General features: G+C 46.6%; 1 long non-coding RNA gene across 1 annotated transcript in view; it reads right to left on the bottom strand.

The window, feature by feature from the left end:
• LOC107118666 overlaps window positions 1-4,440 on the bottom strand; it is a 5,927-nt gene extending 1,487 nt beyond the window's left edge. The window contains exons 1-2 of the long non-coding RNA XR_001482773.1: window positions 4,366-4,440; window positions 2,207-2,287 (exon numbers count right to left, since the gene is read on the bottom strand). This is a non-coding gene — a long non-coding RNA (uncharacterized LOC107118666). The remainder of the gene's footprint in view (window positions 1-2,206; window positions 2,288-4,365) is intronic.
• Between the last annotated feature and the right edge of the window lie 5,724 nt (window positions 4,441-10,164).

The following is a 10,164-nucleotide window of genomic DNA, read 5'->3' on the forward strand; positions in this document are numbered from 1 at the left end:
TTCAAAGCTCCCTTCATCTGACGAAGGGAGCTTTGACTCTCAAAATTTGGAAGGCGTCACTTTCAAGATCAAGGACAAAAAAGAAAAGATTGACTCTGTTCTGAAAGCTCAAGAATTCCTAAGGGTTCAGCTGGGAAGACCAGAGGATGGGGGGAAAGAAGCGGACAGCAAGTCTAGTGGCGAGCTGGACTCGGGTTCTTCCGGAGAGGACTCTCTGACGGAGCAAGGGGCAGCCGCTCCAAAAAGTCCTTATAAGCTGCGGAAGAGACGAGGAAAGGAGAAATGAAGGCTGAAGGACTCTGAATTGTGCCTTTGAGAACTCTGAAAGGGGATGAGTGGGGGGTACTATTTCTAGAACGTTAAATTTAAGAGTTAAAGGAAAAGAAAGTAATACAAATGTTTGACTCAGTTTATAATAATCTAAATGAAATGAAGATTTGTTGTAACTAATCTAGTGAGGATCTCCTCTCTTGGGTTTTTAGTTAGTAGTGGGTTCTTTTGCTTTATCCTATATATGTAGCCCCCCCTTCCCTTTTTTCTGTAGTAGTTTTGTAGTTTGATTTTTAAAAAAAATCCCCTCCGGGGGCTCAAAAAAAAAATTGGTGCGGTGCAATATTTGGTGCAATCCATATTAAATTCCTTGTTTTAATGTTTTAACGGACTATTTATTGTTGTGTTTTTGTGATGCCGAATGGCCTAATTATTTCTTGTGATCTGCCCTGAGCCTGTTGCGGGGAGGGCGGAATATAAAACTGAAAAATATTTTTAAACCCCCCCAAAAAAGTAAAATAAAAAACTTATACTCCAAAAATCTTGTTGGTCTCTAAGTTGCTACTGGACTTGAATCAAGCTCTTCTAAGCAAGGGGTATTTCCCCCACTGTTCGTCCTACAGATGGCTTTATGAGGCAGACAAGATTGGAACAGCCGCTCTTGCTGTTAGCAGGCATCTCTGGTGGTGCACAGAGTATGGCTGTAAAGCTGCTGGCCTCAGGTCATGGGTTCAAGTCCCCCCAATGCCTGACTGTGATCAAGACGAAGTACAATCTGAACTGTGACCCAAGGGACATCATTCAGACCACCTCATACAAGTAACACAGGAAACTATGGCAACAAATAGGCCTATAGAGAAAACGCGAATATTCACAGTGTTCGATCCTCTGGAAAAGTTTGCGGAATGTGTTGATGGAGTAGACCAGTTCCCACCTTCCCCTTCCTCAAGAAGCCAGAAATTTGTCTCCAAACTTCTCTCTTGAGAATAGAGAAAACACTTGGTGCTAGGGGGTGTCAACAGTTGGAGGGCTTCTAATGTCCTGGCCCCACTGGTGGACCTCCTGATGGCACCTGGTATTTCTGGCCACTGTGTGACACAGAGTGTTGGACTGGATGGTCCTTTGGCCTGATTCAACATTGGCGTCTCTTATGTTCTTATGTTCACTGCTGGCAAAATGAGCTGCAGGGTAAGGGGTTCCAGTGATGAGGGGTAATTGAGCTAAAATACCTGTCCCCCCCCCCTCTTTTGTTGATGCGAACCTTAAGTGGATGAGGGGGAAAGAGATTATTTTTCTACATGGCCCGTCATTGCTGTAGCTTTTCCATATGTTACACATGTTGGCTATGAGGCTCTGACAACCCTCTGAGAAGAGCTTTGAAACATATGTTCAGCAACTTTGGTAAGGGGATGGTGGAGAAAGATCCACTCCACCGACACTTTCTGTGGCTTCTTTGGCTGGTTCCCATCCTCTGTTTCTCTGGAAGGGGAGGGACCTAGCTCGACAAAATGACTAGGTTTTACCCCAAAATAAAACAATAGGATATCTGGCACCACTGCAACTATAATTGCTTCCAAAAGGTTAGCAACTGTTTTTTTGTGTTTTTGTTTGAGATTCTAAAAGGATACCATGTAATTGCTTCCAAAAGGTTAGCAACTGTATTTTTGTTTGAGATTCTAAAAGGATACCATGTTTTACTTTTATTCATTTTTTAAAAACTTTTATTCATGAAAGAAGAGCAAAAAGTATAACAGGAAATATTCCCCCCCCCCCAGTGTATCACATTTTTTCAAGAAATTACTAGAGCAGAGCCAGAGAGATCCATCTCTTTCTCAGTTTTGGATAGCTAACGTGAGCACGGCGTGATTGTCTCATGTACACTCTTGCACATGTACCCATGTAGGCCTCCTAGATGCGAGCATATGTTTTAACTTACCGGTCCAGAAGGAATGTCACAGCAAGTTTCCAGCTCAGCATGTCGTGAATCGCAGTAAATAACCATTCGCTGAAGGTCAAACTGTGGGGAAAGGAAATGAAGAAGGTGAATTCTCAAGGGAAAGAATGAGAAATTATCTTGCTCAATCACATTTTATAATCATGGCACAGAATCGTCTGGATTATGCACAACACTATTCCAGTTTCAGTTCTGCTTTTCTCTTGTGTGAATCAAAACTATGCTCAGTCACATTTTATGTTCATGGCACACAATCGTCTGGATTGTGCTCAACACTATTCCCATACCCTTTTTTTTTTGCCGTGAAAATTCCAGTTTCAGTTCTGTTTTTCTCTTGTGTGAATCAACACTATGATCCTTTGTTTTCAGGCCATTTTTTGCTTTATTTATCTATTTCATTTTTACCCCACTTTCTGAGAAGACAAGATGCACTGGGGATATGACAATGATGCTAGGAAAGGCTAAAGGCCGCAGGAAAAGAGGAAGACCCAAGAGGAGATGGATGGAACCCACGGCCCTCCATTTGCAAGACCTAAGAATAGGGTTGCCAAGTAAAAAAAACCATCACCGGCGGGGGAGCCTCGCCGGACTCCGAGAGCTCTCTCCAGAAGTGACACGCGACGTCGACCATGTTGAGGGCATGGCCACAATCGTTGGAGGGAAAACCATAGAGTTTTCCCTCCGACAATCCGGGCCACGCCCCCAACGTGGTCGACGTGGTTGCATCACCTCTGGTGACGCAGCCACGCTGCACTTCGGGGGGCGGAGTTCCCCCGGGGCCCGATTCCGCAGCGGCAGAAAGCGGGCCTCCAAAGCGGGGGTTTACCCGCCCCCCCGCCTCCACTTGGCTGCCCTACCTAAGAATGGCTGTTAACAAGAGGACTTTTGGGAGGTCATTAATCCCTTCATTCTTGTCTCCTCTGTTTTATCCTAATACAACCCTGTGACGTCAATTAGTCTGAGAACATGTGAATGGCCAAAGGTCACCCAGCAAGTTTCCAGGGCATAGTGGAGATTTGAATCTGGGACTCCCAGGTCCTAGTCCAACACTCTAACCATTACACCAGACTGACTCTCATGTCCCTTTATTTTTGCACCATTTTCTGTTTCCTCCCACCATTTTTAAGAAGAAGAAGAAGAGATTGGATTTATACCCCACTCTTCACTTGGAGTCTCAGAGCGACTTACAAACTCCTTTCCCTTCCCCTCCCCACAACAGCCACCCTGTGAGGTAGGCGGGGCTGAGAGAGCTCTCTCAAGAACTGTCCTTGAGAGAACAGCTCTGAGAGAACTATGGCTTGCCCGAGGTCATCAAACAGCTGCAAGTGGAGGAGTGGGGAATCAAACCTGGTTCTCCCAGATTAGAGTCCGCTCACTTAACCACTACACCAAACTGGTTCACCGCCGAATATATACATTTTCAATGTTATTTTTGCACCAATAAATCAGTATGATACATTATACATTTAAATGGCATACATTGCACGTATCAGTACCATATAAACAGAGTAAATGTAGTGCAAATAAACCTATACACTAACAGCGATAACGTGGAGAATCAAAGCCATTGAAAAATATCCAAAAGGAACAGAAACATCAGTTCATGCAAAACTATGTGCCTAAAAAGCCAAAATCTTCCCTGACAACAATGGTGCTCTTTTGTAATCCATGGCATGTTTTCTTTAAATCCTTCTCCATACTGAAAAAACCCTTACATTACTTTATTTTTAAACTATTTGGGCTCTAGGATTTGACTTTGTCTAGAACATTCCGTATTCTCAAATATGGCAAAAGAGCACAGATCAGAAATGGCCCATGCCTCTAATGAGAGATCGGATTGCCTAGTACCTTGCAAAGTATCGGACACAAACAAACAGAACTTCCATCAGGGTCCATTAAAGACATCAGCATTGACTTCCCGTAATGCTCACAGTTGTTTAAACGCAATCGATGGTTTAGTCAATTTCAAAAAAAGGCAGTTCATCTATCACAACTCCTTTAATGGATTGGCAGCCCTAAAGGTCTCTTAAGTCAATAAAGAAACCGAATTTAGAACCAGAGAATGATGCCTTGGAAATCTGGTTCTGTAAAGCAGCCAGCTCCACTTCCCCTGCAGGCAAATCCACACCCCTGGCACTTACATCAATCGGCACACTGTCATAGAGGCGTTTGCCAATCACGGTCTTCCCTTGAATGTTGATGTTCTCTCTCTCTTCAATGGGCAGCGTCTGGACCAGTTTGCAGTCGATGTAGAGAGTCACACTGTCAGACTGGATGCTCAGGGCAATCTTGTGCCAGTTGCGGTCAAAGAGGTCGCTGACACGCCCGTTTCGAAAGACGACCCTCACCGCATCCTTGGTCAGCCCGATGGCATTGTACTCCAAGGCCTTGTTTTCGCCATCAAGTCGGATAGAGACCTTTAAAAACAGAAAGATCACTCACAGTGAGTGTGACGGACTGTCAAGGGTTAATACCTAACAGACCCTTAGAACCTTTGAGTGACAGGTTGTTCCAATGGAATTCTATGGAGAGGGACAGTTAAGAAGTGACAATTGAGAACTGACAGTTGAAGAAGAGACAATTAAGCACTGACTGTGGACTGGGAAGGAGGCAAAAGGAGTGAGGGGATCAGAGAGGATCCCTATTCAAGCCAAAAAGGGACAGAGCTTCTAGTCAACAGCAGTAATCCCTGCCCAGTGTAAACGGAGATGGCTCTTAAAAGAGGAGTGATCCATAATCTGTGTATACAGAAGGATTTTGGGAACTTGGTTGCATGTTCCTCCCTTCTAGACTTATAAGAGTCAGTGAAACTCAGAAAACTATGCTCGAGTGTTTAAGCAGAAACTGGAAAAAAAGCCTCTCTCCTCAAAGTTTCAAAAGACCTTTTTGAATAGCAGAAACACTTGTTGGCAACAAATTATCTAGAGCTAGTGTGATTACAAAGTTACTTCAGTTTTATTATCAGTTCACCTCATACATCCTACCCCTGATTCTATCTGACCTTTTATCTTCTAAGTGAGATAAAACATTTCATTTCTTTTGAACTTTCAAAAAACTTATCTTGTGCCATTTCAGAAGGTGAATATAAGAAGGTGGTTTTGTTTTCCCCCCTTAGTTCCCTGGGCTGGGCCAACATCTGTCTATCTGTCTGTCTGTCTGTCTGTCTGTCTGTCTGTCTGTCTGTCTGTCTGTCTATCTATCTATCTATCTGACTGGGTGGGAAAGCCATAGACAAACAAAGAAGAAGAAAATAGATATGGGGTTGCTCAGCTAGAAAAAAAAGAAGAAGAAAAGGGAAAATCCTGTGTGTGAGGGAGGGAAGATGGCGAGAGTGCCATAGTGAGACTGTATATACAAAAAAAAAGTTAAGCAATCCCCAAGATGGCGTGTCGAGGTGTCATGACATCTGGCACTGTTTCCTGGAACCCACTTGCTCGAATCTTGAGGAGGGGGTAAAATCTAAAGGACCTTGGATGGAAAAGGGAAAAAAACCCTAACAGTTGATTATATAGCCAAGTACGATCTTACTCTGGACAAGTGCAACACAGCCATGTGCCCTTGGCTTGATTTTAAACCCAGACTGTCTTAGAGTTTTGCACTGGGCAACTGATTCCTGTGGCTATGCAGGGAACACACATTCTCCCCTCCCCAAACCTGGTCCTCCATAGACTCCACCCCCCAAGATCTCTAGGAATTTCCCAACCCAGAGCTGGCATTCCTATGCAAGACTCATTTTAAGCTCCTCAAGTTTTTACGGAGCAAGAATCCAGTAGCACCGTAAGGACTAAGGGAATTTGTAGCTGGGTAAAAGATTTCGTGAGTCTCAGAACTCTCTTCAGAAACCAACGGACTGACGAAAGCTCCTCCCCTGCCACAAATGTTGTTCATCTTTAAGGTGCTCCTGGACTCTTGGGGTGATTTCCCACAAGCGCTGCTCCGCGCTCACTCTTCTCTTTTTCCCGTCGTGCGATTTTCCCCGTGTCTATTCAATCCTGCTTTTTTGAGGATTGAGTAGACGCGGTGGAAATCGCACAAAGCTGCGGGGCAAAATGCGGCCACACAGCAGCTTGTGTGAAATTGACACGTACCATCCGGGGAAAGGGGAGGAGTGAGCGCTGAGCAGCGCTTGTGGGAGATCACCCTTGCTCTTTTCTACTGTCCCAGACAGACTAACACAGCCACCCATCTTGATCCATCTGAAGAAGTGAGCAGTGACTGGCGAAAGCTCATCCTCTGCCACAAATCTCATTAGTCTTGAAGTTGCTCCTGGACTCTTGCCCTTTTCTACTGCTACAGACAGACTCACGTGGCGCCGGCGACCCGTCTTGATCTATCTGAAGGTGATACCTTTGTGTTTGTTTGCTTGTTTTTCATGCTCTGGCCAGATTTTTTAACACTGGATTTTAATTGCTATCTTATGCTGCTTTGTATTTTATTACATTTTATTTCATAAGCCATCTCAGGCCGTTTTCCCTGGAGTTGTTGTTGTTGTTGTTGTTCAGTCGCACAGGCGAGTCTGGAGTAGCAGTGTAGGATTTTCCTAAACATATAAATAAAACCCCTGAAACAGAGGAATGTTCTTCAGAGCAGAAATCCCAGCTGATACTTGTGGGCCATATCCAGACTGTGAAACACCTGTACACAGTCTTGGGTCATTCTAACAAGCATTAGGAAACATTTAGCAAGCACACCCAGGTCTCCTTTTCAGACTTTCTCCTCTCTTTTGGACCCAGCTGCAGGTTCTTGTTCCCAAAGTGGAGGTACCACATTAGGAATTTTCCTTTCTTCTGGGTTATTTTTTACTAATAAACTTTGGCCCCGATCACACGGAAGGTTTTGGGCCGGATGAAGGACGGATCGGGGGCGCAGCAAATGGATTACATTTTATTTCATAAGCCATCTCAGGCCGTTTTCCCTGGAGTTGTTGTTGTTGTTGTTGTTCAGTCGCACAGGCGAGTCTGGAGTAGCAGTGTAGGATTTTCCTAAACATATAAATAAAACCCCTGAAACAGAGGAATGTTCTTCAGAGCAGAAATCCCAGCTGATACTTGTGGGCCATATCCAGACTGTGAAACACCTGTACACAGTCTTGGGTCATTCTAACAAGCATTAGGAAACATTTAGCAAGCACACCCAGGTCTCCTTTTCAGACTTTCTCCTCTCTTTTGGACCCAGCTGCAGGTTCTTGTTCCCAAAGTGGAGGTACCACATTAGGAATTTTCCTTTCTTCTGGGTTATTTTTTACTAATAAACTTTGGCCCCGATCACACGGAAGGTTTTGGGCCGGATGAAGGACGGATCGGGGGCGCAGCAAATGGGTGCGATCTCACCGCAACATCTGGGAAGCGGTGCGCACCCATCCCCAATCCGGCCCTTCAGGCCGAAAATCCGCTGGGAAAAAAACCACCTCCAGAGCAGGACTTACCGGAGATGCCACAGCAAGCGCGGCCATCGGATCGCCCGAGCACCCGTCTTCCGGAGCAATCGAGGCTCCCAGCCTAACTACGCATGCGCACACATGCACAGCCGGCGGCCTTGTGCTCCATTCCGTGGCTTTCTCCCCAGCATCTGATCATGCCGGGGAGCAACTGCACGGTGGCTCATGGGATCTGTGTGATCCCGCTGCCGCGTGTCTCTTTTGGTGCAGCTTTCAAAAGCCGCACTTTGCCCGCGCCCCCCCCCCCCCGTGTGGCAGGGGCCTTTGTACAGAGCCCTGGGTATGTGCTGTTCTATGCAGATTTCCATTCGTTTGCGTCTCTTCGACACCCACCGTCTCACCTCTGCCAGTGGCCTTAGGCAAGCGACTGTCAATCAGCCTTAGACGTCTATCTACAAAATAGGGACAAGAATAGCAGCCTGCGAGATCATGGCCCGGACCCTGGTGGTGTAAAGTGCAGTCAAGTCACAGCCGATTTATGGTGATTCTGTAGGGTTTTCAAGGCAAGAGACGAGCAGAGGTGGTTTGCAATTACCTTCCTCTGCCTAGAAGCCCTAGATTTCCTTGGTGGTCTCCCATCCAAGTACCCACCAGGGCTGACCCGGCTTAGCATCTGAGATCTAGGGTTACCGGCCTCCAGGCAGCAGTTAGAGATCTCCTGGAGTTGCAACTGGTCTCCAGACAACAGAGATACGTTCCCCAGGAGAAAATGGCAGTTTTGGAATGTGGACTTTTTGGGTATTACCAGGGGTCATTTCCTGCGGGAGCGCACAGGAGCGGAGCTCCGGCAGTAAGGAGCCCAAGAGGCAGGCACATGCAACAAGCCCCACCCCCTGCTCCCAGCAGCCCTCAGCCCTCTGCCAGGTAAGTTGCAGAGCCCTCCCCGGCCCGCCTTCAAGTACAAGCTCTCCCTCCTCTGCAAGGACGGATCTGCACGTTCCTCCCCCCCCCCCAATAGCTAGCAATCCAAAACAGTCCAGTGGAGCCTGAGCGGTGGGTGTTGCCTTCTGACACACTTCCAGTGATGTCAGGGGGCATGGCATATGCAAATAAGTTATGCTAATAAGTTATGCTAATGAGCTCCTGCAGCTCTTTTTCTACGAAATGACCCCTGGGTATTACCCACTGCTAAGGCCCCTCCCCTCCCCAAAAGCAACGCCCCCCAGGTTCCACCTGCAACATCTCCAGGAATTGTCTAACCCAGAACTTGAAACCCTAACAAGATCTGATGAGATCAGGGTAGCCTGGGCCATCCAGCTCATGACTGGCCGGTACCATACCACTCCACTAAGTGGACTTTTAAGCCCTTCTCCAGCCGGAAGAGCCTACCTCCTACTGAAGATCATTGTCCAATGGAACAGCTGGAAGAAGAAGAGGAGGAGGAGGAGGAGGAGACTGGATTTATACCCCGCCCTTCACTCGGCGTCTCAGAGCGGCTTACAAACTCCTTCCCTTCCCCTCCCCACAACAGACACCCTGTGAGGTGGGTGGGGCTGAGAGAGCTCTGACAGAAACTGATTTGAGAGAACAGCTCTGCCAGAACTATGGCTTGCCCTAGGTCAGTGGTGGCGAACCTATGGCATGGGTGACAGAGGTGGCACTAAGAGCCCTCTCTGTGGGCACCCGTGCCATCGCCCCAGCCAGGCCCAGACCATCATTAAAGTGTCGAATTCTCTGCCAAATAATTTTAAGTAAATGAAAGCATTTGGGATTGCTTTCCTTACTTTGTTTGGATCATCTTAAGTTAATGTATGAGTTGTTTTTTCTAAAGTAAAACCTCAGTATTCAGGTTAAATTGCCATGTTGGGACTTTGTGATAAATAAGTGGGTTTTGGGTTGCAGTTTGGGCACTCGGTCTCTAAAAGGTTCGCCACCACTGCTCTAGGCTGATCCTGCATTGAGCAGGGAGGGTTGGACTAGATGGACTGTCTGGCCCCTTCCAACTCCGCGTGATTCTATGATTCTAGGTCATACCTTGGTGTCCAGCCCTGTGTGTTCACATTATTGCATCCTGGGGAAAGGAAAGGAAGGTTCGAAGACACCCCCCAGACAGGTAAAACATCACAGCTACTATTTCCTGCCCATGTCCAGTTAGTATTTGGATGAGAGACCACCAAGGGATACCAGGGTTGTGACAACGGAGGCGGGCAATGGCAAAACACCTCTGAAGGTCTCTTGCCTTGAAAACCCTTCCTAGTTGCTATACATTGGCTGTGACTTCATGGAGCTTTCCACCACCAAGATAGGATGCAGTCCAATGTGCACGAAGACATCCTGCACACAAAAAGTAGCATGTGAATGCCAAGTATCTATTATTACTATAAATAACCACATCTGGTCTAAAAACGGTGGCGGGGACGTCACGAGAGAGAAGGAAGTTCTGCCAAGCTTTCCGCACACTCAAGTTCAACAGATTGCAAGCTCTTTCCTAATAAATCAAAAATAAGCCATAACGATAATGAGCACTCAGTTGGCTCACAACTTCTCCCCCCCCCCCCCACTT

Source organism: Gekko japonicus, unplaced genomic scaffold, assembly GCF_001447785.1.
Source record: "Gekko japonicus isolate JY-2015 unplaced genomic scaffold, Gekko_japonicus_V1.1 scaffold4182, whole genome shotgun sequence".
Lineage (NCBI taxonomy): Eukaryota > Metazoa > Chordata > Lepidosauria > Squamata > Gekkonidae > Gekko > Gekko japonicus.